Source organism: Lolium rigidum, chromosome 2 (genome assembly GCF_022539505.1).
Source record: "Lolium rigidum isolate FL_2022 chromosome 2, APGP_CSIRO_Lrig_0.1, whole genome shotgun sequence".
Taxonomy (NCBI): Eukaryota; Viridiplantae; Streptophyta; class Magnoliopsida; order Poales; family Poaceae; genus Lolium; species Lolium rigidum.
The window spans coordinates 229,462,748-229,484,585 of record NC_061509.1 but is presented as its reverse complement, the minus strand read 5'-3'; the positions used below and the strand labels follow the sequence as shown (position 1 = coordinate 229,484,585).

At 43.1% G+C, this 21,838-nt stretch overlaps 1 protein-coding gene and 1 long non-coding RNA gene across 3 annotated transcripts in view; one reads left to right on the top strand and one right to left on the bottom strand.

The window, feature by feature from the left end:
- The window catches only part of LOC124690636 (L-type lectin-domain containing receptor kinase IX.1-like), a 97,008-nt gene that overhangs the window by 35,426 nt on the left and 39,744 nt on the right, over nt 1-21,838 (top strand). The gene's annotated exons all lie outside the window — the stretch shown is intronic.
- LOC124693076 lies at nt 751-3,295 on the bottom strand. Of its 2 annotated transcripts, none has more exons than XR_006999852.1 (3): nt 2,818-3,295; nt 2,533-2,712; nt 751-856 (listed from the first exon to the last, which is right to left on the bottom strand). It is a non-coding gene; the product is annotated as an uncharacterized LOC124693076 (long non-coding RNA). The 2 variants fall into 2 exon arrangements; XR_006999851.1 differs by lacking the exon at nt 751-856 and adding an exon at nt 920-1,656.

Here is a 21,838-nt window from a genome sequence, read left to right as displayed (position 1 = left end):
AAAATTTTAGTCATAGGCTAGCTTGTCTGTCCACATCAGATCCAACGTGGCAAATCCAAATCAGCCCAGTCCAATTATAGCATCTACATGGTCCGAGCCCAAAAAATCTGGCCATTTATCATGGTTTTCTATTGTGATTAGCTAGCCCATTTATCATAGTTTTCTTCACCAATTCTGGTCAGCTACGTGGGCCAAGCCCAACATTTCAGTCCGTTTAATACAATTTTGCCATAGCATTTTCAAGCCCAAAAATTATCTGGTTCAGGTGAGCTTCTGATTGTTTTTGCTCCACAAATTTTAATTTTTCATGTTTCAACAGCAGCCAATAAATATTGCTATCAAATATATGATGCAATTCCTGATTCGATCAAATATACACAACAGCAGGATGTACATAGAAACACTTTTTTTTACTGTTAAACAACAACATGTGTGCGAGGACCATTCATTACTTTACAACTTCATCGGATTTAACACAGAATCAGCAACAAAAAAAGATGCATTTCTTGCAAAATCTGCTGAACCCATCGCTCCAAGGCCTACTGTTGCAACAGTCGTTGTATTGCCAGGAGGACCTAACGGTGTTGTTCCATGCGCACCACCAGCTGGGTAAAAAAATAGTATCACCAGATAATTAAGTACCAGCAATAACGGTACATCGTAAGGTGATAAAGCAACCAGATAATTGCAATATGTTGATGGACCGACTGGAGGGGACTTGGTTGTTCTGTTACCTCACAATGCACTTGTGTCTCAACTTATTGTGTCTAGACAGGCGCATCTGATCTTCATCTTAGTGTCAGGCACTGGAACTTGTGCGGTTTTTTTCTTCTGAAACCAGGGAAAACAGACATCTCTGAAATAAACACAAACAGTAAGTATTAGGTCAGTGCCAAATCATGGTAGGAAAACCAACAGTACTATCAATCACACAGGCTTTAGAACACGGAACATACAGTACTTTTTTAGAGGATACATAGTTTTCATTACCTGGCTTCTAAATCAAACACAAAACCTTAGTACAAACTAGCATTATTAGTTTCAGATGGTTCAGAACACGCAATTTAAAAGCAGGACAAACCAAGTAGGATCATGTTCAACACATAATATTCAGATAACAGAACCCAACAACATCAAGAAATTTGAACCATGACTTTACAACAGTTAATCTGTTAGTGTACAATTCAGACAATACAAAATTTCATTGCCCAGCCTTTACAAGACAACAAGGTATCAGATTATGTAGTGGGATACTAGTTTCAATAGGCCAACATGGTAGAAACGTTGGAGGAAAGATATGGTTTATGAAGTGAAGGAATGAATAAATCAAGGCAGCTTCTAGTATTTTGTATTTGCATGGATCTGAGAGAGAATCCAAGAGAGGGCACAAGAAAATGGCCTGGGAGGTGTGGTGGAGGCAAGTTGAACTAAGCAGCGGATGCACAACCTGAAACATAACAGATAGCGTTGAGAAGGCATGGGATTGCATGTTCATTTTCAATACTGATAAGCCATCTCTACTAGATGGCACTCATGAAATAGCTGAATGCACTTTTTCCGGATTAAGCAATGAGTAAAGAAGCTTATGCCTGCTCCTTGCACAAACTATTTCCATTTTGACGTCAAAAATAAATGTATCTTCCCAAAATTTTGGCCCTGCAAACCAACGAGGACGAATCAGTGGAAAAACTTGTTGCTGTAAGAATTAAACCATCTCCTGATGAATAGCTTTATACCTAAGTAGCTAACGTACATGATCATACAGACTAAAACTCATGCTGTAACATGACATTGTTTTCATAAATTATAATATTATGAATATATGCATCGTATACCATTGTTTTCCCTATTCCTAGCATTTTCCTAATATAACAACACAAAGACCACTTATGTTGAATTGTTGACAATATAGCTTATACCAGAGTCGGAAACAGGAAGGTGGTGATTCTCGAACAATTAGCAAATTACTGAACTTGGCAATGTAAACAATAGCCTTCAACAATATCTTGACAAATTACTCACCTTTTTTAGCCACATCAGTAGAAAACCAAGCAACGGTAGGGTAAACTAAATTTGCATGTACGAAGTAGCAACATCGATTGCTGTTTGGCCTTCATATGAAGGTCCACAAGGGTAGCTAATTTGTAATACTGAACTACATACACTTCTCTGAATATGTGTTGATGAGTTTTGAATAAAAAGCTTAAATTTAGCGATTATTTGTCCAACAATAATTGGCTTCCGATAGATTTGAAAGCAAACAAGCATAGACATACATAGCAATGAAAAGCAAAGCTGCAGTCCCAATGTTCAGAATATGTGTTTACTACATTTTTTTTGGAGATGATCGTGTAAACTTGTTAAATGCCAGCTAAGCTCATATGCTAGCAGATAATTTCTCTGGGGAAGTACTAAGATTTCATTGACAGAATACAACTACAACTAGCCACAAATCCCCAAAGAACCTTTGGTTAAATAAAAGATGGATATACTGTGGATTTCTAGCTGCACAATAAAGGCCCTGAACCGAACCTGATTCTACAGGAGTGCAGAGATGGTGTCGCTGCTCATATATACATGTGCAGAATTAACAATCGTTGAACTAACAATTGCCCTGATGCCTGAATTAAACCTTTCATGGAAATTCCCCACGGATGTCTGCTACTCTGTTTGACGTTGTGGTGCTTCACTTGCTGAACCCCTCACTGCAGCCTGCAGAAACAACATAAAACAGAAACATCCATCACAATGCGACACTCACCACTGTATCAGAACAAATCGCAAGCATCAAGCCATATCTGGAATAGAACAAGGTACCTCAGATCTGGCGAAAACGGTGCAGCATCAGGCCACTATGACCATGAAGTCCTCGAAGGATCAAGGATATGTGTCCGTATGAGTCCGGCGTAGTTCTTGGTGATACCCTCAACCATGCGGCGGCACTGCATGCCGGTGGCCTTCTACCCGAGGCAGTCGAGGACGTGTGCAAGCTCGGTGGAGGACATGGCACCGCTGCCGTCGACGTCTAAGGACCCAAAGGCGAGCCGCAGGTCCTCCACGACGGCGGCGTCGTCCCCGTCAACGGTAGCGTTCAGCGCCACGAACTCGGCGAGCCTGATGAAGCCGTCGGCGTCAGGCGCAACCTGGGGCATCTTGAGGTCGCGAGATCCGACCGGCACGAACGAGGGGAGATAGAAGAAGAGGTTGTTGCGGACGGATCTGGCCGATGTGAGGCTCGGAGGTTGACGGAACGATGGGGGAGGTAGGAAGATTGGCGGCGGCGCACGGGAGAGGTGGAGGGGTTTGGACTTTTAGGGTTAGGTCCCGCGCGCGCAGGTACCCCGCCTTGTGGATCTGAAACTTTGGATATCGCGCGCAGATATCCCGCCGTGTGACGCAAAAATCCCCTCGGCGCTCATTTTTCGTATTTGGGTGGCTTATTGCTTCAGAAAATCTACTATTCCCTCCATCCATAAATAGATGCCAAAGATTTATTTAAATTCCGATGTATCTATAGACTAAATTGTGTCTAGATATATTTAACTTTAGATAAATTTTTGGCATCTATTTATGGACAGAGCTAGAGCTAGTACTAGTACTAGTAAATTTATTTCAGCATTTAGCGTGAGGTATCATTTAAATATAACTCCACGGATTAACAAACGGACATATGGTTTATTATTGGTAGTCTGCATGTTTTGCTGGGCTGTTAAAAAAAAGTTCAATCTACCGTGGTATGCATATTTTTTTCGCACTATCAACTCACACGAACAAACTTATTTCGTTGGTCTGCATATCACGTTGGATAACCAGTCATTTTAAAGCATGGCTAATTTGTAGCCATGACCATTGAAGTTGGTCGTGATCATCTAAAGATATGGCCCCAAGGCGTATAATTTTCTCTATGACCATATAGAGTAATGAAATTATGACTTTTATGATTAAAATGGTCGTAATGATTTAGGGTTTGGACCTTCTCAAACGCCTTAAAACCATTTAGTGTGAAATGGTCATAGAGTTATGACCAGTTTACACGTGGTCACTGTAGAAAGGTCACTAGTTAACACATTTCTTGTAGTGCGTTGGCGCCGGAATCTCTGGTGTTGCGCCGCACTACATCCCGTCGCCATCAACCTTCAACGTGCTTCTTGACTCCTACTGGTTCGATTAAACCTTGGTTTCTAACTGAGGGAAACTTGCCGCTGTGAGCATCACACCTTCCTCTTGGGGTTCCCAACGGACGTGTCAATTACACGCCATCAAGCATATTTTCTGGCGCCGTTGCCGGGGAGATCAAGACACGCTGCAAGGGGAGTTTCCACTTCTCAATCTCTTTACTTTGTTTTTGTCTTGCTTTATTTTATTTACTACTTTGTTTGCTGCACTTATATCAAAACACAAAAAAATTAGTTGCTAGCTTTACTTTATTTACTGTCTTGTTTGCTATATCAAAAACACAAAAAAATTAGTATACTTGCATTTACTTTATCTAGTTTGCTTTATTTACTACTGCTAAAATGGCTACTCCTGAAAATACTAAGTTATGTGACTTCACTAGCACAAATAATAATGATTTCTTATGCACACCTATTGCTCCACCTGCTACTACAGCAGAATTCTTTGAAATTAAACATGCTTTACTTAATCTTGTTATGCGAGAGCAATTTTCTGGTGTTAGTTCTGATGATGCTGCTGCCCATCTCAATAATTTTGTTGAACTATGTGAAATGCAAAAGTATAAAGATGTAGATGGTGACATTATAAAATTAAAATTGTTTCCTTTCTCATTAAGAGGAAGAGCTAAAGATTGGTTGCTATCTCTGCCTAAGAATAGTATTGATTCCTGGACTAAATGCAAGGACGCTTTTATTGGTAGATATTATCCCCCTGCTAAAATTATATCTTTGAGGAGTAGCATAATGAATTTTAAACAATTGGATAATGAACATGTTGCTCAAGCTTGGGAAAGAATGAAATCTTTGGTTAAAAATTGCCCAACCCATGGATCGACTACTTGGATGATCATCCAAACCTTCTATGCAGGACTAAATTTTTCTTCGCGGAATTTATTGGATTCAGCTGCTGGAGATACCTTTATGTCCATCACTCTTGGTGAAGCAACAAAGCTTCTTGATAATATGATGGTTAATTACTCTGAATGGCACACGGAAAGAGCTCCACAAGGTAAGAAGGTAAATTCTGTTGAAGAATCCCCTTCCTTGAGTGATAAGATTGATGCTATTATGTCTATGCTTGTTAATGGTAGGACTAATGTTGATCCTAATAATGTTCCGTTAGCTTCATTGGTTGCTCAAAATTCTAGGCCAAATCCGGCTAATAATAACTCTTATGGTAGATGTGTTTCGCCTAATGAGGAAAAGATGTTAGAAATTGAAAGATCCACCAAGAGCTTTATGCAATCACAATATGAGCAAAATAAATTGTTTACTAAAACTATGAATGAGCAATCTACCTTGTTGAAGAATATAGGAAATCAACTTGAAAATCTGAACAAGGAGATTTCTGGGTTGCAAACTAAAATTGCAAATGCTGAAACCCGAATCTCATACATGCCTGCGTCACAATCTTCTTTAATTAATAAAATGGCTGCTAAACCTGAGGATATTGAAAATAAAATTGTTACTACAACAAATTCCATCCAAGTTAGAATTAATGAGAATATAAGATTAATGGCTGAACTGCGTGCTAGGTGGGATAGAGAAGAAAATGAAAAACTAGCTAAAGAGAAAAATGTAGCAAAAGTTTGGACTATTACCACCACTAGCAATGCTAATTCTTCACATGTTGCTGCACCTCCTACTATTAATGGTAAAATAATTGGTGTTGGCAATGCTTCCACTCCTAGTGCAAAGCGCGCAAAATTACCTGAAACTGCTAAAACTGCTGAAACCGCTCGTGATAAAACTGCTGAAATTTTTTCCAACCTTGGGGATGATAATCCCATTGCTTTAGATTGTAATGATTTAGATTTTGATGATTGCCACATCTCTGAAGTTATAAAGTTCTTGCAAAAACTTGCTAAGAGTCCCAATGCTAGTGCTATAAACTTGGCTTTCACAAAACATATTACAAATGCTCTCATAAAAGCTAGAGAAGAGAAACTAAAACTTGAAACTTCTATTCCTAGAAAGCTAGAGGATGGTTGGGAGCCCATCATTAAAATGAGAGTCAAAGATTTTGGTTGTAATGCTTTATGTGATCTTGGTGCAAGTATTTCTGTTATGTCTAAGAAAGTTTATGATATGCTTGACTTGCCACCAATGAAAAATTGTTATCTGGATGTTAATCTCGCTGATAATGCTAAAAAGAAACCTTTGGGGAGAGTTGATAATGTTCATATTATGGTTAACAATAACCTTGTCCCCGTTGATTTTGTTGTCTTGGATATTGAATGCAATGCATCTTGCCCCGTTATATTGGGAAGACCTTTTCTTCGAACCGTTGGTGCTACTATTGATATGAAGGAAGGTAATATTAAATATCAATTTCCTCTCAAGAAAGGTATGGAACACTTCCCTAGAAAGATAATGAAGTTACCTTATGATTCTATTATTAGAACAAATTATGATGTTGATGCTTCGTCTCTTGATGTTACTTGAGATACACTTTCTGCGCCTAGCTGAAAGGCGTTAAAGAAAAGCGCTTATGGGAGACAATCCATGTTTTTACTACAGTATTTTTGTTTTATATTTGTGTCTTGGAAGTTGTTTACTACTATAGCAACCTCTCCTTATCTTAGTTTTATGTTTTGTTGTGCCAAGTAAAGTCTTTGATAGAAAAGTAAGTACTAGCACTACAAGAAAAGTTGCCATGGCCGACGAAGTTGAAGTCGCGCCGTGGTTGCTGGTGTACCATGGCCGACGATTTTTGGTCCCTCCGTGGTGCATGTCAAAACTTTTTATTTCTCGTTTTTGAGGCCACCTAGCCCGACGAAAGCGGCCAAAACGTCGCGTATGGTGGCCCGGGACGTGGTGCATCTCGAAATCTCGGGTTCGCCGGCCGAGTCAACGCAAATCCGCACCGCCGAGGGATGTAGGGCCCGGATGGCAGCCTCTCGGCATTGTTTTTTTCTCGATCGCGCCATCTCGTTCAACGTTCTCCGATCGAGCCGTTTACGATGCAGGATCATGGGTCCCGCATGTCATCCTCTATGAACCAAAATTCTTTCTATTCTTGGATTTTTTTGACCCCCTGATTTCTGGCTACTTCCTTTTTCTTTCGATCCCCTGCCGCCTCTCAAACGTTGAGACCGCTGCTGCTAAATGGGACCCGCATGTCATCCTCTATGTACTATAAAACTTTCTTTTCTTGGAGTTTTTTTTGGCACCTCAAATTTGGTCACTTGCATTTTTCTTTCGATCCCCTGCCGCCTCTCAAACGGTGATACCGCTGCTGCTAACTGGGACCCGCATGTCATCCTCTATGTACTATAAAACTTTCTTTTCTTGAATTATTTTTGGCACCTCAAATTTGGTCACTTACCTTTTTCTTTCGATCCCCTGCCGCCTCTCAAACGGTGATACCGCTGCTGCTAAATGGGACCCGCATGTCATCCTCTATGTACTATAAAACTTTCTTTTCTTGGAGTTTTTTTTGGCACCTCAAATTTGGTCACTTGCCTTTTTCTTTCGATCCCCTGCCGCCTCTCAAACGGTGATACCGCTGCTGCTAACTCGGGACCCGCATGTCATCCTCTATGTACTATAAAACTTTCTTTTCTTGAATTATTTTTGGCACCTCATATTTGGTCACTTACCTTTTTCTTTCGATCCCCTGCCGCCTCTCAAACGGTGATACCGCTGCCGCTAACTGGGACCCGCATGTCATCCTCTATGTACTATAAAACTTTCTTTTCTTGAATTATTTTTGGCTCCTCATATTTTTTCACTTGCCTTTTTCTTTCGATCCCCTGCCGCCTCTCAAACGGTGATACCGCTGCTGCTAACTGGGACCCGCATGTCATCCTCTATGTACTATAAAACTTTCTTTTCTTGAATTATTTTTGGCTCCTCATATTTTTTCACTTGCCTTTTTCTTTCGATCCCCTGCCGCCTCTCAAACGGTGATACCGCTGCTGCTAAATGGGACCCGCATGTCATCCTCTATGTACTATAAAACTTTCTTTTCTTGGATTATTTTTGGCTCTTGATATTTGGTCACTTGCGTTTTTTTCTTTCGATCTCATGCCACGTTTGAAACGTTGAGGAACCTGCTGGCTCATGGGACCTGCATGTCATCCTCTATGTGCTATAAAAGTTTATTTTCTAGGGATTTTTTTCCCTCTCTGATTTTTGTCTCTTTCCTTTTTCTTTTGATGCCCTGCCTCCTTGGAAACGTTGAGTAAGCTGCTTACTCATGGGACCCGCATGTCATCCTCTATGTACTATAAAACTTTCTTTTCTTGGATTTTTTTGGCACCTCATATTTGGTCACTTGCCTTTTTCTTTCGATCCCCTGCCGCCTCTCAAACGGTGATAACGCTCGTCGCTAAATGGGACCCGCATGTCATCCTCTATGTACTATAAAACTTTCTTTTCTTGGATTTTTTTTGACACCTCATATTTGGTCACTTGTCTTTTTCTTTCGATCCCCGTCTGCCTCTCAAACGGTGATACCGCTGCTCGCTAAATGGGACCCGCATGTCATCCTCTATGTAAATCATGTTTCTTTTCTTGAATTATTTTTGGCTCCTGATATTTGGTCACTTGCCTTTTTCTTTCGATCTCATGCCACGTTTGAAACGTTGAGGAACCTGCTGGCTCATGGGACCCGCATGTCATCCTCTATGTCCATCAACTTTCTTTTCTTGGATTTTTTTTGACCCCCTAATTACTAGCTACTTTCTTTTTTCTTTTGATCTCAAGCCGCATTTCAAACATTGAGACCGCTGCTGCAAAATGGGACCCACATGTCATCCTCTATGTACAATAAATCTTGGATTATTTTTGGCTCCTGATATTTGGTCACTTGCCTTTTTCTTTCGATCTCATGCCGCCTTTGAAACGTTGAGTAAGCTGCCGGCTCATGGGTCCCGCATGTCATCCTCTACGAACAATAAAAGTTTCCTTTCTTGGAGTTATTTTTGACCCCTAATTTCTGGCTATTTGCCTTTTTATTTCGATCCCCTGCCCCCTTTGAAACGATGAGGACGCTGTTGGCAGGTCGGTCCCACATGTCATCCTCTATGAACAATAAAAGTTTCCGTTGGTGGATTTATTTTTGACCCCTAATTAATTTCTGGCTATTTCCTTTTTTTCTTTTGATCCCCTGCCGCCTTGGAAACGTTGAGGATGCTGCTGCCTCATCGGTCCCGCATGTCATCCTCTCAGAACGATAAATGTTTTCTTTTCTTGGATTTTTTTACCAACTGATTTTTTATTTTTTTTTTATTTTCGACCCCCTGCCTTTGAAACGTTGACGACGCTGCTGGCTCATGGGTCCCTGATGTCGACCTCCCGTACAAGAAACATGTGATATCTTGATTATTTTGCGGACAATAAACCAGTGTATTTCGCTCTGAGCTATTGCAAACGGATAAATTAAATCTTTATTTTTACAACTTATATCTTGAATCTCCTTGTTTTTTGTTTTTGCGAAGCATAGGACATTCCTGTTTTTTTTGAGAAAAATCCGAACTTCCATGTTCTGGAGTGGGCTGAAATTGTACGAATCAAAAGGCCCGGAAGGATAGTTCGAAGGCCCAGATGTCCAGATGCAGCCCAATTGAAATCTATCTTTTCTTGGATTTTTTTCACCCCCTGATTTCTGGCTACTTCATTTTTGTTTTGGTCCTGTGCCACCTTGTAAACGTTGAGACCGCTGCTGCAAATGGGACCCGCATGTCATCCTCTATGTACAATAAAGTTTCCTTTCTTGGATTATTTTTGGCTCCTGATATTTGGTCACTTGCCTTTTTCTTTCGATCTCATGCCACGTTTGAAACGTTGAGGAATCTGCTGGCTCATGGGACCCCTGTGGGGACCCCGGACTAGCTGTCCGAAATACCCTGTTATGTATACAGTTCACGTTCCCATGATCAGTGTGCCGTGAACACATAACCGAACTGATATCAAATTACATCATCCTTTACAAAACGGAATAAGAAAATTACAATAAGGTCACATGACCCATCTTTAAGATAGCCTCGAAGGGCCAAATCTAATCATCAGAGTAGCAGAATCACTTCAGCAGCGCAGAGCCCAAGTCATCTACCATAACCCTACAGGCAACTGACTGGGAAGACGTTCCTAGCTCGCATAGACGTCGTCCAATCCTTCTTCATTTGTCGAACTCCTTCAAGTCTGGCCAAGTAAATAGCCAGGGACAAAGCCGTGAGTACATTTGGAATTGTACTCGCAAACCGTCAAGAAGGTACTTTGCAAGAGTGCAGGATGATAAGTGCTAATCTAAGATGACAAGAGGGAAGAGCTAATTTCTCTTGTGGAAATAGCAAGGGGAAAAGGAGTAGTTTCTTTGGTGGAGAAAACATCCCGACTTCAAGGTCGAAGGGGACACTTAGGAATTCATCTAAGACATCTCTACATTTATATTGAAGAAGATAATTCAAAAGAGGGACTACAACATAAAACACTAGGAAGGGTAAACCCATTTTTGTTTCCTTTCCGACCATCTCCATATGGTCACCACAATTTTCCAGTACCATTCCGGTACTCCAAAACAAAGTCCTTTTCTTTATTTGCTCAAAACACTTTCGTAAACCAAAACACATCAGGCTAAGCAACAGCCATTCCAACCGTCCATGACCGCGGACGCGGCTATTCGAATAGATTTAACTCCGCAGAGTGTGCGCACTTTCCCCACAAGATCTGATAAATCCGCCGGGATCATCCCCGGTTCGTCATACGAAAGTATGCGAGTCTCGGATAATCAGTCGAAGCCTTTCGCCCATTCAACTTGCAAGAGGTCCTACCCTATGGAGTATGTACCTCCCCGGCACCGTGGCAGCTCACCTCCCTTTGAGTGTGGCTCCACCGCCAAGCCAGGAGACCCATAGTGTCTTCCGGACGGGTCAGCCCCGAAGGCCTCCCGTTATACTATTGTCCCAACCATGACAACCCGGACTCGGGGGTAACCGTACCCTTGTATAGTTGTGCGGTGCCTCATGCTAAGAAGAACAAACGTCAAGCTAAGCCCCGTGCCCACGTTGGAGTAGTGTGGTTGCGCGGGTTAATTGTCACGGGTGAATACTTAGGCGCCAAAGTTTTCATAAACAAGATTTCTCCTTCCAATCACCTTTGCCAAAGTCCTTTCCTTTCATAAACACACACTTAGGTAAGTCCCACTCACCCAAGGTTTTCAAAAATTCTTTTCAACAAGGTATTTTTCCAAGGGGTTCCCAACCTATAGTTTTGTGTAGGAACTAAGAGTCACAATGACATGATGCTAACCATCATACCACTAAGGGGATGATGATTGAGGTGCTAAGGGGTCATACATACTTAGGATAAGCATGCATAGGGACAACATAAGTAAGATGATTCGACAAGGGTCATCATCATACCACTAGGAAGGTGATAATATAAGTGGTCAAGGGGGAATACATGCTTAGGGTAAGCATGCATAACATCAACAAGGTGTTCAACATACTTGGGAGCAAGTATGCATAGTGTAGAGGACCAATCATAACACAATATACAAGGAACCAAGTATATAATGGAACAATGAACACAACAAGAAGGATAAATAGCAAGAGATCAAAAGATGGCTTGCCTTGGTTGGCTTGTTTGTCCCTGGACTTCTTCAACTCCATCCAATAGGAATTCCAACAATATAAATAAAACCCTCGTCCGATCCACTTCTTCTTTCCGGAATTGTTCGCATCTATCGCCGGAAAATATAAAAGGAACACAATCAACACATTGCACCCATAACAAACATGCAACAATCAGAAACTAATCACTCAACTAAGGGATATCATGTTAAGGACTTATAGTTATTTCAAACAACTTTATAAAAGAAAACCCGTTTATTTCACTTGATAAAATCATGAAAACTTCACAAATTAGCAATTGCCTCTATGGTTATCACCAAGACATGAATTAAACATCCCCTTGTAGATAACACCATCAAGATTACAAGTGCATTAGTTGGGAAATCAAAAACATCCATATTTTATTTTCAACATTTTTGGAAAAACACAAATCATTTTCCTATTGTATTTTGCTTACATAACACTACACCAAAAATAGGAAGTAAACAAGGTACTAATCTTTTTGCAATCTTAAGGAAAACAATAACACTTGGTTTATGTTGAAAAAGGTTTTGTTTTGCAGGAATAAAACGTAGGTTTACCATTTTTATGAAAAAGAGATGGTCAAGAATTTTAAATAAACTAAAAGTTTTGGTTCAACAATTCATGTGACACACATACAGTTGTAAACAGAGACAATTTTTTTTTTGAACAGAGACTAACAGTATTTTTCCTAGATGGGCAGTACTAAAACAAGACTAACACAATTGGATTCATCCAAAAATATTAATCCTACAATTTTTAAAATTAGAAATACTAATCAGAATACAGTGATCTTGCTTATTTCATTAAAAATCGTACAAAATCCCTAAAAATATGAGGTCAGTGGCATTGGATAGATATTTTCTTAATGGTTCTACTTCAGTTTGAATCACCTCAATCAGACATGCCAAACTAAAGTGATTAACAAAACAACACACAGTACTGTTTCTATTTTTAATTTCTGTTTCATATATTTCAAACGAATTAACTGGGCGGAAAGTTTTTGGGCCGTGCCGGTGTGGCAGAGATGGGCCGGCCCAGGTGAGTTGTCCAGGTGGATGGGGAAATAAAAGAAAACAAAGAAGAGAGGGAGGAGGGGCCCGGGTGGGCCAGGCCGCATGGGCCAGCGTGGCCATGCAGCGCATGCACGAGGCGCACGAGACGCTCTGGCCGTCTCCCTCCTGGCGACTACGCTCGCGTGCGGCCGACGGAAAGAAAAGGCAGGGTCGGGTCAGGGGCTCACCGGCGGCGGTCGTCGGCGAAGCTCCGGCGGGTGGCGGTGCGCCGGCGCTGTCCAGGGGCGGGCTTAGCAGCGTCCCCCGCGACCACAACAGCTCGTCCCGGCGGCCTCGTCTCGACAGACTTCTCCCGGGCGGACGACCATGGCGGCGGTTACCGGCGACCTGGATGTCGAGTAGACGTGCGTTAGGACGAGGAGAAGAGGGCGAGTGTAACGGAGCAGAGAGGGAGGGACGAGGACGTCGGGGGCGAGCTCGTCCTTGCTCGCCACCCTCGCGGTGACCACGCCCGGCGCGTCCCTCTCCGGCGAGCAGCAAGCTGACGGGCACCAGGATGCTCTCTGGATGATGTCTGAGGTAGGAGGGAAGTGTCGTGTGGTAGAGAGGGAGGCTGAGGGGTGGCTTTATAGCCAGCGGGAGGGAGACGGGCGGGGTGTGGGCGGTGGCCACGGCCAATGGCGGAGCGCGGTGGTGGCGTTGGCCAATGGCTGCGCGGATGCTGACGTCGGGGTGGTGCTCGCTACTGACGTCTCCATGCTTTCGTCAGCAAGGGGAGGTCGTGCGCGCGCGCGAGGACAGCGTGTACAGGGTTGGGTCGAGATGCGGTCCGTGCGCCCGACGTGGTGACCATGGCTGTGTCGAGCTCGAACAAGTGCGCCTGATGCTTGTGTGCTGACGGGAGAGGGCCAGGGTCGTGTAGAGTACGTGCTCTGATCACGCGTGCGAGGTTGGTCAGGTCCAGGGACGGATGTGAGCTACGAAACGCATGCGTGCACTGCTCTGGGGAACATGGCCGCGGCGGACTTGGGTTGGTGAGCTCGTGTAGGCAATGCTGGGGTGCTCGAGGACATCCAGCGAGGTGTCTGGGGAACTCGCGATCGGGGTGCAGCAATGTCGAGTAAGGTGAGACCAGCTCACGCAGGGACAGAGAAGAACGAAAGGGAGCAGCGTGTCCTGCCGTGGTTGGTATTTTCGGAGAGAAAAGAAGAAGATAGAGATGGCTAGCTTCGGAGGCTGCTAGGTAGCGCCAGAGGAGAGCGAGTATGGTTGGTACTGGTTTGAAGGGCGGGAGAGGAAGATCCTCTCCGGATCTTACATTAAACCTCCACGATCTCCCTTTCCCTTTTGATTTCATGGCCATGAACGCACTGTACTAACCAAGATGGAGTAAAGAGTGTGGTGTGGCTGGATGTCTTGTCTTAGTGGTAAAAAGATCAAGGTTTGAAATGATAGAACCATAATTTCAAAACATGAAGTAAAAAAAAAAGGGAAAACAAATAAGACTAAACTTTTACAGGAGTTAGTTTTGGAAAAACTAAGGAGGTATTATCCCTCACATTTTTCTTTTTTGGAAAAACTAAAATCAAAACCAGTTTATAAAGAAGTTTGATAACTAAGGAGAGAGATATAGTTTTAAGGGGCTAACAGAGAGGAAAAGAAATTAAATACCAAGATAGAAATAAAGTTGAGAGAATAAGCGGAGAAAATATTATCTCGCAAACCCTTTCCTCAGATAAACAAAAGTTAAAATAGTTTATTGGTAATAGAGACATATGCTTTGGTTTTTTTTTATTTTATAAAAAACAAAGAGGAGGATTTTCAAATTGGGGTTGGAGAGGAAATCTTTGTACGTAAGGTTTTTCTTGGAAAGTGCATAAGATCAGGGTGATCTGATCAGTGTCATCATGCCAAGAAGATAACTGTCTGACGGGAGAAAACTTCAGGACTGGTCTGATTGAAATTAAAGCACAAGGTTTTTGGTAGAGCTATTGTTTTGTAGTTCGAGAGTAGATGTAGAAGATATTGAGGTGAGTTTTGTTTTGATTTTTTTATTAAGGTGAAGATCCTCTTTGGTTCATTTGTTTTTGGAGCACACCAAGATGTATTAGTGGATTGGGCCATATGCCCCCTGGACTAGAATCACACACAAGAAGTCACACGAAAACACACTCATCAAACAAGGTCATCAACAACAACTATATACTCAGGCATCCCAAGAATAAATGTTGACCAAGTGGTTTAAGATGATCATGTCATGATAGGACTATAAGAAGGTTTTCAAAAGAGGCAGTAAAGCATTTGTAAGGTTTCCCAGAAAATAGTGGAGGCAGGAACATCCCCTTATTCTTTATAGCTTTTCAAGGGTGTTTGAAATCCATTTGTAAAAGTTTGTGGAGTGAGGTTTTGCAAGATGGTGGGATCATACCACTAGTAGTTCCCTATAGGTTTAACAAATACTTAGTTTTTAGAAAACCTTTATGTCAAAAAGAATCTTGGCTCATTGTTTTTGGAAAATTCAAATCACTTGAAGTAAAAGAAGTTGCCAAGATAATTTCTTTGTCAAATAAATAGTATTATGGCATGATCACTAGGGCACAAGGATTGAGTTGGTTTTCAATCTTGTTCAATAACCAATTCCAACAAACATGCTTAACACAATTAAACAAGACAAGCATACAAGAGATACGATGTCAACAAGTTAATAAAAAAAAGTTTTTGTTCCCCCTGATTTTTGCACTATGGATAACTAAACCAGGTTGCAAAAGTTGGGGTGTTACAGTTCTTCCACCCTTAAAATAATCTCGTCCCGAGATTACTAAGCGCAGGACTGGGGAGGTTTTATAGGTTGATTAAAGTTAGACTCCATTCTTCTGTAGAGGTGCCAGTGTTGAGAAGGTTGTTGCTTCATCTTCTGGGAGACACGGTAGATTCCAGCTGATGGCGAGCTTCATGAAGAGGTTGACTACTCCATGTAGGTGTTAGATCTGTAGCTTCTAAGCGATCCTAGCGGGGGTTCAAGATTCTAGGAGAGTTAGTGCACTCCAGCGGTGCTTTAGCAGGGTTGAAAACTTTTTTGGAGTTAACTTTAAATTTTTGTGGAAGACTTCCACCCTTAAAATTGTTCATAGAGGGGGTTTAAAAACTCTAAGCTTCGGCCACGGTCTTGTCGGTGCTTTCGAAGAAGTGATCTTTCTCTCGTCTTGAGTTGAAGCATCTTCAGGGAGCGAGGTGCAATCCACCGCTTCAAGGGGAGTTAGTGCATCCCAAGTTCCCAACGGCGTTTTTAGAAAGGTTTAAAATTTTAGGGTCAGCTCCAATTTTTAATGGAAGACGAAGTCTTCCACCCTTAAGATTTTTCATCGGGCTTTTTGGAAAAACTAAGAGCTTCTGCCTTGTAGTCCTGTCTGGGGCTTCTGAAGAAGTCGTCGATCTTCCGTAATCAGTTGAAGAATCTTCAGGAGGCGATGTGTAGTCCACGACTTCAAGAGGCACTCACGGTGTTTACTAAACCATAGGATGCATGGTAAGTTAGTAAGTTGATGACACGCCTGGTTGGTCTCCATGTGAAGCAGCAACAAAGGTCGTTGGAGACAATCTTCATCTTGAGGGTCGGTGCTGACTTATATCCGGTATGAAGTGAGCGGTAACTACACCTAATCTGGAGTATTGAGGTATCTTCATGAGCTTCATTCGATGCGGACCAGATGAATCCTGTGATGTAGCTTGGCTTTGACGCTATTGCTCTCTCAGCTTGTTAGACGGTGTGTTAGAGGGTAGTTTTCAAAAATTTATCCTTGAGGTTAGCGCGATTATACTCCAAGGTTAGACAAAGTTAGTATATATGTCTTCTCGCAGAGGTGCAGTCACTCTTGAAGGTAGGGGCTTCTGCTTTCTTGGCGTAGTAGAGATGCTCCAGCTGATCTTGAAAGTAGTTAGCGTAGAGAGGGGTCTGGGTTAGTTTTTTTTTCTGACGGTTGAGAACAACTGCAAACGGGGTTAGAGTTAGAGCCTTCCGTTAATCTACCCATTTAACTAATAGTTAGTATTCTAAAGGCGAGGTAGATGTGGGTGATAACATATTAGGGAGGCTTTCTAAGCTAGATTATCACACCAAGAGCGTTTTTCAGACCGAAAGAGCAAGATAATCATACATGCAAAAAAACAGATAAAAACACTCAAGGCAACACACTTAGGGAGCTACAAGCAATCATCACACCAGACAAGGCACTCTAAGTACCTAGGGATTCCTAATACGTGGGGTAGCTCAATCAAAGCGATTGTGTTTGTCCTATCCATCCTATAGGTTTGGGGCTGGTTAAATATGTCGGCATCTTCATTCTTCTGATGTTGTCTTCAACTGGTATTCTTGGAGCAGTTGGTGGTGAAGAAGATCTGACGTTGAGTTATTGACACTGAGTGGGAGGCGGGAATTGCGGAGAACTTCTAGTGTCAACATCCCGGGGAAAGTGAGGTCTTCGGAGGGTAATTGTTGATGTACTCCCAAGGTTGACAACTTCTGGTGGCTGGCCTAAAAATTACTAGTCAAGAACCGAGGACTTGATCCCAGACGACTGCAAAAAGGTGCAAGTCCACGAAGGAACAAGGTCAGCTCCTTGACAGACTTTGGTGACAACCAAAGATGTGATCTTATTATCCTTTTATGTGCATGACTAAGTCGGCATCCAATCTCCAATAGCTGTCGTTGGAGATACATGAGTCTTCCTGAGGGATTGATACATCTTTGACTTCGAGTCTCCGGCCTGAGTTGGGGACATCGTCCAATCTGTAGGTTTGAAGTGGATGAGACAATAGAGTAAGAACTTTCAAACATTTTTATGAAGCGGAGAGATAAGAATTTAGAAGTTTTGAAGAAATTAGAGGAGTAGAAGATATGCTTCCGACTAAAGAAAGAGTTTGTTCCGTAAATAGTTTTTCCAAGTACTTGTTTCCTAACTAACGTCCATGCTAACTAAGGTCTCCTACAGTCAGGATAGCTCTGATACCAGCTCTGTGGGGACCCCGGACTAGCTGTCCGAAATACCCTGTTATGTATACAGTTCACGTTCCCATGATCAGTGTGCCGTGAACACATAACCGAACTGATATCAAATTACATCATCCTTTACAAAACGGAATAAGAAAATTACAATAAGGTCACATGACCCATCTTTAAGATAGCCTCGAAGGGCCAAATCTAATCATCAGAGTAGCAGAATCACTTCAGCAGCGCAGAGCCCAAGTCATCTACCATAACCCTACGAGCAACTGACTGGGAAGACGTTCCTAGCTCGCATAGACGTCGTCCAATCCTTCTTCATTTGTCGAACTCCTTCAAGTCTGGCCAAGTAAATAGCCAGGGACAAAGCCGTGAGTACATTTGGAATTGTACTCGCAAACCGTCAAGAAGGTACTTTGCAAGAGTGCAGGATGATAAGTGCTAATCTAAGATGACAAGAGGGAAGAGCTAATTTCTCTTGTGGAAATAGCAAGGGGAAAAGGAGTAGTTTCTTTGGTGGAGAAAACATCCCGACTTCAAGGTCGAAGGGGACACTTAGGAATTCATCTAAGACATCTCTACATTTATATTGAAGAAGATAATTCAAAAGAGGGACTACAACATAAAACACTAGGAAGGGTAAACCCATTTTTGTTTCCTTTCCGACCATATCCATATGGTCACCACAATTTTCCAGTACCATTCCGGTACTCCAAAACAAAGTCCTTTTCTTTCTTTGCTCAAAACACTTTCGTAAACCAAAACACATCAGGCTAAGAAACAGCCATTCCAACCGTCCATGACCGCGGACGCGGCTATTCGAATAGATTTAACTCTGCAGAGTGTGCGCACTTTCCCCACAAGATCTGATAAATCCGCCGGGATCATCCCCGGTTCGTCATACGAAAGTATGCGAGTCTCGGATAATCAGTCGAAGCCTTTCGCCCATTCAACTTGCAAGAGGTCCTACCCTATGGAGTATGTACCTCCCCGGCACCGTGGCAGCTCACCTCCCTTTGAGCGTGGCTCCACCGCCAAGCCAGGAGACCCATAGTGTCTTCCGGACGGGTCAGCCCCGAAGGCCTCCCGTTATACTATTGTCCCAACCATGACAACCCGGACTCGGGGTAACCGTACCCTTGTATAGTTGTGCGGTGACTCATGCTAAGAAGAACAAACGTCAAGCTAAGCCCCGTGCCCACGTTGGAGTAGTGTGGTTGCGCGGGTTAATTGTCACGGGTGAATACTTAGGCGCCAAAGTTTTCATAAACAAGATTTCTCCTTCCAATCACCTTTGCCAAAGTCCTTTCCTTTCATAAACACACACTTAGGTAAGTCCCACTCACCCAAGGTTTTCAAAAATTCTTTTCAACAAGGTATTTTTCCAAGGGGTTCCCAACCTATAGTTTTGTGTAGGAACTAAGAGTCACAATGACATGATGCTAACCATCATACCACTAAGGGGATGATGATTGAGGTGCCAAGGGGTCATACATACTTAGGATAAGCATGCATAGGGACAACATAAGTAAGATGATTCGACAAGGGTCATCATCATACCACTAGGAAGGTGATAATATAAGTGGTCAAGGGGGAATACATGCTTAGGGTAAGCATGCATAACATCAACAAGGTGTTCAACATACTTGGGAGCAAGTATGCATAGTGTAGAGGACCAATCATAACACAATATACAAGGAACCAAGTATATAATGGAACAATGAACACAACAAGAAGGATAAATAGCAAGAGATCAAAAGATGGCTTGCCTTGGTTGGCTTGTTTGTCCCTGGACTTCTTCAACTCCATCCAATAGGAATTCCAACAATATAAATAAAACCCTCGTCCGATCCACTTCTTCTTTCCGAATTGTTCGCATCTATCGCCGGAAAATATAAAAGGAACACAATCAACACATTGCACCCATAACAAACATGCAACAATCAGAAACTAATCACTCAACTAAGGGATATCATGTTAAGGACTTATAGTTATTTCAAACAACTTTATAAAAGAAAACCCGTTTATTTCACTTGATAAAATCATGAAAACTTCACAAATTAGCAATTGCCTCTATGGTTATCACCAAGACATGAATTAAACATCCCCTTGTAGATAACACCATCAAGATTACAAGTGCATTAGTTGGGAAATCAAAAACATCCATATTTTATTTTCAACATTTTTGGAAAAACACAAATCATTTTCCTATTGTATTTTGCTTACATAACACTACACCAAAAATAGGAAGTAAACAAGGTACTAATCTTTTTGCAATCTTAAGGAAAACAATAACACTTGGTTTATGTTGAAAAAGGTTTTGTTTTGCAGGAATAAAACGTAGGTTTACCATTTTTATGAAAAAGAGATGGTCAAGAATTTTAAATAAACTAAAAGTTTTGGTTCAACAATTCATGTGACACACATACAGTTGTAAACAGAGACAATTTTTTTTTTGAACAGAGACTAACAGTATTTTTCCTAGATGGGCAGTACTAAAACAAGACTAACACAATTGGATTCATCCAAAAATATTAATCCTACAATTTTTAAAATTAGAAATACTAATCAGAATACAGTGATCTTGTTTAATTCATTAAAAATCGTACAAACATCCTAAAAATATGGGGTCAGTGGCGTTGGATAGATATTTTCTTAATGGTTCTACTGCAATTTGAATCACCTCAATAAGACATTCCAAACTAAAGTTATTAACAAAACAACACACAGTACTGTTTCTATTTTTAATTTCTGTTTCATATATTTCAAACGAATTAACTGGGCGGGAAGTTTTTGGCCCGTGCCGGTGTGGCAGAGATGGGCCGGCCCAGGTGAGTTGTCCAGGTGGATGGGGAAATAAAAGAAAACAAAGAAGAGAGGGAGGAGGGGCCCGGGTGGGCCAGGCCGCATGGGCCAGCGTGGCCATGCAGCGCATGCACGAGGCGCACGAGACGCTCTGGCCGTCTCCCTCCTGGCGACTACGCTCGCGTGCGGCCGACGGAAAGAAAAGGCAGGGTCGGGTCAGGGGCTCACCGGCGGCGGTCATCGGCGAAGCTCCGGCGGGTGGCGGTGCGCCGGCGCTGTCCAGGGGCGGGCTTAGCAGCGTCCCCCGCGACCACAACAGCTCGTCCCGGCGGCCTCGTCTCGACAGACTTCTCCCGGGCGGACGACCATGGCGGCGGTTACCGGCGACCTGGATGTCGAGTAGACGTGCGTTAGGACGAGGAGAAGAGGGCGAGTGTAACGGAGCGAGAGAGGGAGGGACGAGGACGTCGGGGGCGAGCTTGCCCTTGCTCGCCACCCTCGTGGTAGCCACGCCCGACGCGTTCCTCTCCGGCGAGCAGCAAGGCGACGGGCACCGGGATGCTCTCTGGATGATGTCTGAGGTAGGAGGGAAGTGTCGTGTGGTAGAGAGGGAGGCTGAGGGGTGGCTTTATAGCCAGCGGGAGGGAGACGGGCGGGGTGTGGGCGGTGGCCACGGCCAATGGCGGAGCGCGGTGGTGGCGTTGGCCAATGGCTGCGCGGATGCTGACGTCGGGGTGGTGCTCGCTGCTGACGTCTCCATGCTTTCGTCAGCAAGGGGAGGTCGTGCGCGCGCGCGAGGACAGCGTGTACAGGGTTGGGTCGAGATGCGGTCCGTGCGCCCGACGTGGTGACCATGGCTGTGTCGAGCTCGAACAAGTGCGCCTGATGCTTGTGTGCTGACGGGAGAGGGCCAGGGTCGTGTAGAGTACGTGCTCTGATCACGCGTGCGAGGTTGGTCAGGTCCGGGGACGGATGTGAGCTACGAAACGCATGCGTGCACTGCTCCGGGGAACATGGCCGCGGCGGACTTGGGTTGGTGAGCTCGTGTAGGCAATGCTGGGGTGCTCGAGGACATCCAGCGAGGTGTCTGGGGAACTCGCGATCGGGGTGCAGCAATGTCGAGTAAGGTGAGACCAGCTCACGCAGGGACAGAGAAGAACGAAAGGGAGCAGCGTGTCCTGCCGTGGTTGGTATTTTCGGAGAGAAAAGAAGAAGATAGAGATGGCTAGCTTCGGAGGCTGCTAG